Genomic DNA, 7250 nt, shown 5'->3' with positions numbered 1-7250 from the left:
AATGTAGCACTTGGGAGTGCCTGGGTGGCTCAGTTGGTTAAGCAACTGCCTTCGGCTCAGGTCATGATCCTGGAGTCCCGGGATCGAGTCCCGCATCGGGCTCCCTGCTCAGCGGGGAGTCTGCTTCTCCCTCTGACCCTCCCCCCTCTCATGCTCTCTCTATCTCATTCTCTCTCTCAAATAAATAAATAAAATCTTTAAAAAAAAAAAAAAAGAATGTAGCACTTGGTACCCATGCTAAGAAAGTCAGTAATCTTAGTTTTTCTTTATATAAACTGCTCAACTATTCAAAGTGTTCCTTTGGAAAAAAAAAAAAAAAAGTGTTCCTTTGAGTGTGAGAGGAGTGAGAAAGAGCAAAGTATGAAATACATTGAGGTAGTAATGCAATTTCTAAATATTTCTATAAAGCAATCATGTAGGAGTAGAAAATTCTTTGAGGACTGCTAGAGGGCACATGTGGTGCCATCCTTGAAAAATGATTACCCTGAAAATTACAGCCCCATCCAGATCTGGGCAATCACAAGGCAAATCATTAACCTATCAATTTACAATCACCTAGGAAAACATAGGATACTTTATCAAAAAAATAAATCATCTGGACCACTGGTTCTCAAACTTGAATATGCATATGCATCACCAAGGTTTTGTTAAATTCAGATTTTTATTCAGGAGGTCTCAAGTGGGGTTTGTAATTCTGCATTTCTAAGAAGCTACCAGATGCTGCTGAAGCTGCTTGTCCATGGACCTCACTTTGACAGGTGAGGTTTCTAGACCAATATGGTTTCCTGTTTTGATTCTCAGATGAAGTATGACAATGATCTTTCTTAATCTCAATAAGGATGTTTTTATTGTGTAAATAATATTTTCAACTACAGGCTTAAAAATTATGATCTTGTTAGTTGGATGAATGATCCTTTCCAATACCATGCCAAAAAGATAGTTGTCAATTTGTAAGCAAACTGGAGGTGCATTTCAAGTGGCATTTCAGAGAGAGGTCCTAGATGATAGTCAAACCATTGCAGGTTCAAAGTACAGAATGAGAAAATTGTAAAAATGAGCCTAACTTGTACCATATGGCAAAGAAAAAGAAAATTCAAAATGATCTTGGCAAATCATTCACATGACCTTGACAAGCTGTGTAAAACTCAAAATGAAGAGGTACAAAATAGTACGCTTCAAGCCAGAAAACCCAAACACCTAAGATGTGGTAAAACAGGGAAGTATCAAAGGAAAGATCTAAAGCACATACTGAATCACAAGCTGCAGATGAATCAGCCAGAAGACACTATAGTGGGATGCAAATAAAAGTAGTAGGATATTGTAAAATTTTAAAGCAACCTATTCACAAGAGCTTGCCCTATGTTATCAGGGTTTTACATATTGCATTTTAAAGCAGATATAGAGAAACTGGAGAAGGTTTTAAAAGTTGCAACCTTTGGAACCCTCCAACCCGGAGAGCCCTCAGCTTGACCCTCTTTGCTCAAATGGTTTATTCCCCTTCTCTTGTCATTTGCAACAGTACATGCAAAACTGAGTGGCAGAAGAATCCCGATTCAACAGGAGCCACTGTTGAACTTGTTGGCTCACCTGTAGGGTACACACCTCTAAAACCCAAGTTATATAAAGTAAGTTTTCTACTGTGACAATGCCAAGTTGTAATATGTTGAGTCTACTAAAAAATAACATTGGCACTTGTAGAATTGCCTCATTAAACAGAGACTCACAGAACTGGCTCAGTGTCTCCAACAGAACAAGCCTGGGAGTAAATCCCTTTCTACAATTGACAGACACTTGACATTCATTTAGGACTTGGAGGCAGAAACGCAAGAGTGAATAGAGGTCCATTGGACATCTGGGAATTTATGTGGAAAACCAAAACTCATGAAAGATGTTAGAGCCTCTTTTTTTAATTTTTGTTTTTTTTATTATGCTATGTTATTCACCATACAGTACATTAATTGTTTTTGTTTTGTTTTGTTTTGTTTTGTTTTGCCAATTGCAGGAACCACCGGCACCCCAGAACACTTTATTAAGACTTTATTGCTGACATAGTTAGAGACACTGATTGAACTACACCAAATTTCCCTGTGCCTGGTTCCAGGTCACTCTGTGTAGAGCTTCCCTAAACTGTTGAGAGCTGGGACACTGCTAGGCAGGGGCAGGACCCAGAGTGAGAAGAACGGTACCTCCTAGGAGCTGTAGAGGGGGCAGTGGGCTTTGAGAGGGCCTTTGGGGTGAGCAGAGAGGTCAGAAGTGTAGCTTTAAGCCGGGGCCCAGGGGCAATATTCCCTGAGATGAGTCAAGCTCCAGCCCTCTCTGGGGTTTCCAGAACGAAGGCTGGGTGGGTGTGGAGAGCAGCACTGTGGAGGGACCTTGGGGCATTGTCTCCAGGTGCTGCTGGAGCTGGGGGGAATTGGAAGAGTGGCCTGGGTGATCACTATAAAAGCTGTGGCAATCGGGCTTTTCTGCATTACAGTGAGGGGTGAATGTCTCTAATGGGGGAATCATGTACCAAAGCTGGGCTGAGTAGCCCGCACCAGGCCTGGGGGCAATGGGTCTGCTGGGGTGATCACAGGAGGCAAGGAAAGCCAACTGGTGCCCATACCCCACTTGAAACAACTGCATTCATGCAGGATGAGGCAGGGAGCCTTCTCCATTGGGGGTGGGGTCATTTCTAAGGCCTAGGTATTGATACTTCCCCAATTCCTTAGTGTGGATGGACTTCTGGGAAGTTAAGTTTCTTTAATCAAACCCAGTCTTCAAGTCTCCTGGGGTAACCCTTCATTCACCCACCTCCAGAGACTAACCTGGCTGCTCTCACCTCCCCAGCTTTTGTCACAAGGCACTTGTTACAGGGCTGGCGGCTGAGGAAGGGTCCGGAGGCCTGGGAGGTGGCTCTCATGATCGTACCCAATCTACAGGGTCAGGAGTCTGGGTGGAGGTGGTCAGGGGCTAGCGGCTGCCATAATACAGGCGCACAGCCAGACCAATGAGCGGCGCGGCCAGGAGGAAGGCCACCATGAGCTGCAACCGCCTCAGGGCTGCCGAGAGCACGGCATTGACCACCAGTGAGCAGGACACAACAAACAGGCGTGTGATGCTGCGGCCGTGCTTCATGACGGCTGACACGAGCAGTCCGTTCAGTGCCTGGCTCAGCACCACAAGCGCTGCCCATCCGGAGAAACCCTCCAGGAGGCCCGGGCCAGGGCCACCACCTGCATGCAGACCTAGATGCAGGAGCACACCAAAAGTGTAGAGGAAGAGGTTCTGAAGTGCTAGGGGCAGCCTCTGTCGCTTCATAAACAGTTCTGGGTACATGGACGACAGGCCCGAGATGGGGCGGTACAAGATGAGAAGCCGCAGTCCCAGTGGAGTGATATGCAGGGGCATGGGGCCAGCAGCAGCTGCTGAAGGGGGTCCAGGAAGGGTGTTCCCAGGGTCCTGGAGGCCACCAGCTGCAGTGCTAAGCCCTGGCATGCAGAGAGGCGGTGCCGGAGACAGGCAGCAGAACAGGGCCGTGCTTCCAATCTTGAGATTGCTCAGCACTTGGTAGGTGCTGGGGTCCATGTAACGTTCAAGATAGATCACCAGGTTGTTGTTAGCTCCGTAGAGTAGGGCTGATAGTGCAAAGGGGGCAGCCTGGCACCATGGTGGGGCCCCCTGGGACCATGCTTGCCAGCCCACCAAGAGGGAGAAGGCGCACAGCAATAGCTGGGTTGGCTCAATCAGCAGCACCGCCAAGGAGGGCCGGAAGGGCATGCTGCCGTTCACATGGCACAGTGCCAGCAATGGGCATGGGCACCATGGACAGGAGCAGCATCAGGGTCCAGCGGACCTGCCTGGGATGGCCCAGGCCTGGCGTACCGCCATCCTCTACACTCGTGCCCAAACCAGCCCGTGGGTGGCCTGTGTAGCTAGCAAGGGGGCAGCGGGAATTGTAAGAAGTTTGGGGAAAATCAGCATGGAGCCAGCTCGCAGGAGGGACGAGCCATGATGCATCGCTAGAAAGAATACTGAGAATCAGAGTCAACTTCAAACTCCACAGTCAGATCTGGAAGAGGATGGGGCTGGTGGCCTAGAAGCCACAGTCTTGGGGCCAGTCCCATGGGATTAAGGAGGGGCGTCCAAACTGCTGGCTGATAAGCCACTGTTTACCCTCTGCAGGAAGGAAAGCAAGGATGAAGGCTATGGGCAAGTTGGAGATAGCAAAAGGGTGATAGGTGGGAAGCCAAATATGGTGCCTGCAGTTGAAAGGCCTCTACCTGCAGGCCCGAGGTGCTCATCCTTCCTCCCCCATGGGATCCAGAGTTAGTTAGGCCCCTTTTGCAATGACCAAAGATAGTCCCTCAATGTCTTCTCCACATTGGGTGCCGCATGTGCCTGAGCTGCGTAGATGCCAGTGCAGGTACCCACAGCAAAGCCCAATACTGCTGATGCCCTCAGTTTGGCCACCACATAGCTGGCTAAGAAGAACTTGAGGAATGGGGCGGACATGAGCAAGCCATCCTGGCTCACACCACTGCTGACTTCATCATCTACACGCTGCTGCAGGTATTCCAACTGGTTCTTGAGAAATGCCAGGTCCTTAAGCTTGGGCAGAGAATCCTTGTCATTTGCCATCTTCCCCGCTGAACTTGTTCCATTAGTTTTTGATGCAGTGATCTACGATTCATTGTTTGTGTATAACACCCAGTGCTCCATGCAGTACGTGCCCTCCTTAATACCCATCACCAGGCTAACCCATCCCCCCACCCCCCTCCCCTCTAAAACCCTCAGTTTGTTTCTCGGAGTCCATAGTCTCTCATGGTTAGTCTCCCCCTCCAATTTCCCCCCCTTCATTTTTCCCTTCCTTCTCCTAATGTCCTTCGTGCTATTCCTTATGTTCCACAAATAAGTGAAACCATATGATAATTGACTCTCTCCGCTTGACTTATTTCACTTAGCATAATCTCCTCCAGTCCCATCCATGTTGATGTTGAAGTTGGGTATTCATCCTTTCTGATGGCTGAGTAATATTCCATTGTATATATGGACCACATCTTCTTTATCCATTCATCTGTTGAAGGGCATCTCGGCTCTTTCCACAGTTTGGCTATTGTGGGTTAAAATACTTCTTGTTTTCAGTTTATTTTAGTCTGATTTTGGGTTATCGTTGGGATGCTATCTTCTGGCGGTGAATGACCTTATAGGTAAGTACTTAATGATTGAGTTGATTTGAGTTGATTTTAGACAGTGGGTGTTGATATCTTTCTGCTCCTTCCCATATAGTTGGGGGGTTCCTGTGGGTTCTGCACTGGTTTAAAATTTCTCTCCAGGAGTAAAATTAGCTGGGTAGCAGGGACACCAGTCATGCAAGTAGCATATTCACCTACTGAAGAAAATTCATTCATCCATTTATTCATTTAGTCAGTCATTCAGTCATCTGAAGAAAAAAAAATCTGCTAGGTTTTTGTTCTTCAGCAGGAAGAACACATGTTTCCATCCACGTATCTTTAACAGTTTACTTTCTTCCTTCCTGCTCAGCCAAGCAGCATTTTCCCTGCCTAGAGGGAAACACAATACCCATGGATCTATCCTTGGGGCACATACTTATTCTATTATGCTCAGGGGTAGATCTAGAAAACTGGCTGGACCAGAGTTTCGAATGTTTTCATTTCCTGAAAGACGGTGGATATATGGAGATGGTGGATGAATAAATATTCTTCCTTTTCTTCAGAAAGTCAGCAACTGTTCTATGAGCTTGTGCTTCTCTTTCCTCATTTAGTATTCTCAAGATCCATGAGGACCTTGATATTATTCTCTTCATTTTATTGATAAGAATGTGAGGTCAATAGAGAAGCTCAAGATCATATACTGACAAAACTTAGATGCTCACATGGTCTTATTTAATGTTTCCTTTCCTTCTACTTCCTTTTTCCCTCCCTCCCTCCCTCCCTCCCTTCCTCCCTCCCTCCCTCCCTTTCTTCCTTCCTTCCTTCCTTCCTTCCTGCCTTCCTGCCTTCCTGCCTTCCTGCCTTCCTTCCTTCCTAGTAGTTACTGAGTTCTGTTATATGACAGACTCTTTTAATTGGTGCAAAATAAGACCTGTACCTTGCCCCTTAGGAAAGTGGAGTCTAGTGCTAATGAGAACCATGATTGTCCTGTTTTAAGTGCTACTGTACAATTGTGCGGGTATTGTACTAGGAGTCCAGAGGAGTAGTAGTTAATTGTTTCATCTGTGCTAAAGGGAGTCAGGAAGGGTTTTATAGGAAGATTGACATTTGTGTTAAATCTTGCAAGTTGAGTTACTGTTTGCAGATTGAAGGTAAAGAAGCAGGTGGGATTAAGATTTAGCAGGGAATTCAATGTGAGAGAAAGGATAGGCTGAAAACATGGTTGAAATGGGTTGAAATTGCTGATTTCCCATGGCTAAGGGAATAGGATGGGGAGTGGGCAAAGTCCAGGCAAGGGAGCATCTTTGGGACAACACTGGGGATGTCAGCTTTCAGGACAGTGTTTCTCAAACTTGAATAATGTATGTTCCACTTCTAAAAGGAAAAATCCCTATTATTCTGGTTATTCCCCACCGCCCCCACATCCATCTCTACCCTTCTTTGCCTTGCTCTGTGGCCCAGAAGGCTGTCCTCTATGGATTGCACCATCCAGGTTCCCTGGCCCTCTGCTTCTAGGTGGTTGGGACAGTGGGGAGGCACTGGGGTGATCAGAGAGTGGTGGGAAGAGAGAACAGGTACTTACTCCCTTATCCCTTCCCTGTTACCGTGCCATGTTCTGGAAGCAGTTCAGTTTCTCTAGGCTATAGCTCCTGTCAGCATCCTCTCTCCCAGCTGTTCTGTCTCCTTCTACATTCCAGTAGACCTATCTTCACCCCTCAGCCCACTGTTGCCAATTCTCGGATTCCTTACTGACCTTTGTTCTTTCCCTTAACCCTGCTCACACCCCTTCATGAAATTCTCTTCAGTTAAATCCTTCTTCAGGTAAGTGCTGTCTTTTTCCTGTAGGGACCCTGACTGATACACACATCAACCCTCAATGTTGACTAAAATATTTTTATTAGAGCATAGCTTTATATGTACACACATATGAAAGAATGCAGTCTTTGTGGCTCTAATAAAACTGAAAAAAATAAAAAGAAATGTATAACTAAATGTACATGAAACTAAAAGCCAATAAAATAAAAATTTAAAGAGTTTGATGTGGTACTCTAGGTTGTTTATCTAAATTGCGGGTCTGTGTGGCGCTGAGCACCACAG

The 7250-nt window shown here is 46.3% G+C and overlaps 2 pseudogenes; both read right to left on the bottom strand.

Moving 5' to 3' along the window:
• Window positions 1–2928: 2928 nt before the first annotated feature.
• Window positions 2929–4106, bottom strand: LOC118553075 (putative UDP-sugar transporter protein SLC35A4; annotated as a pseudogene).
• Window positions 4107–4308: 202 nt separating this feature from the next.
• LOC118553076 (SLC35A4 upstream open reading frame protein pseudogene) lies at window positions 4309–4621 on the bottom strand (annotated as a pseudogene).
• Window positions 4622–7250: the final 2629 nt, after the last annotated feature.

The sequence above is a fragment of the Halichoerus grypus genome, chromosome 11, assembly GCF_964656455.1.
Source record: "Halichoerus grypus chromosome 11, mHalGry1.hap1.1, whole genome shotgun sequence".
Lineage (NCBI taxonomy): Eukaryota > Metazoa > Chordata > Mammalia > Carnivora > Phocidae > Halichoerus > Halichoerus grypus.
The sequence above is the reverse complement of the archived record's forward strand: the minus strand, read 5'-3'. Positions and strand labels throughout refer to the sequence as shown.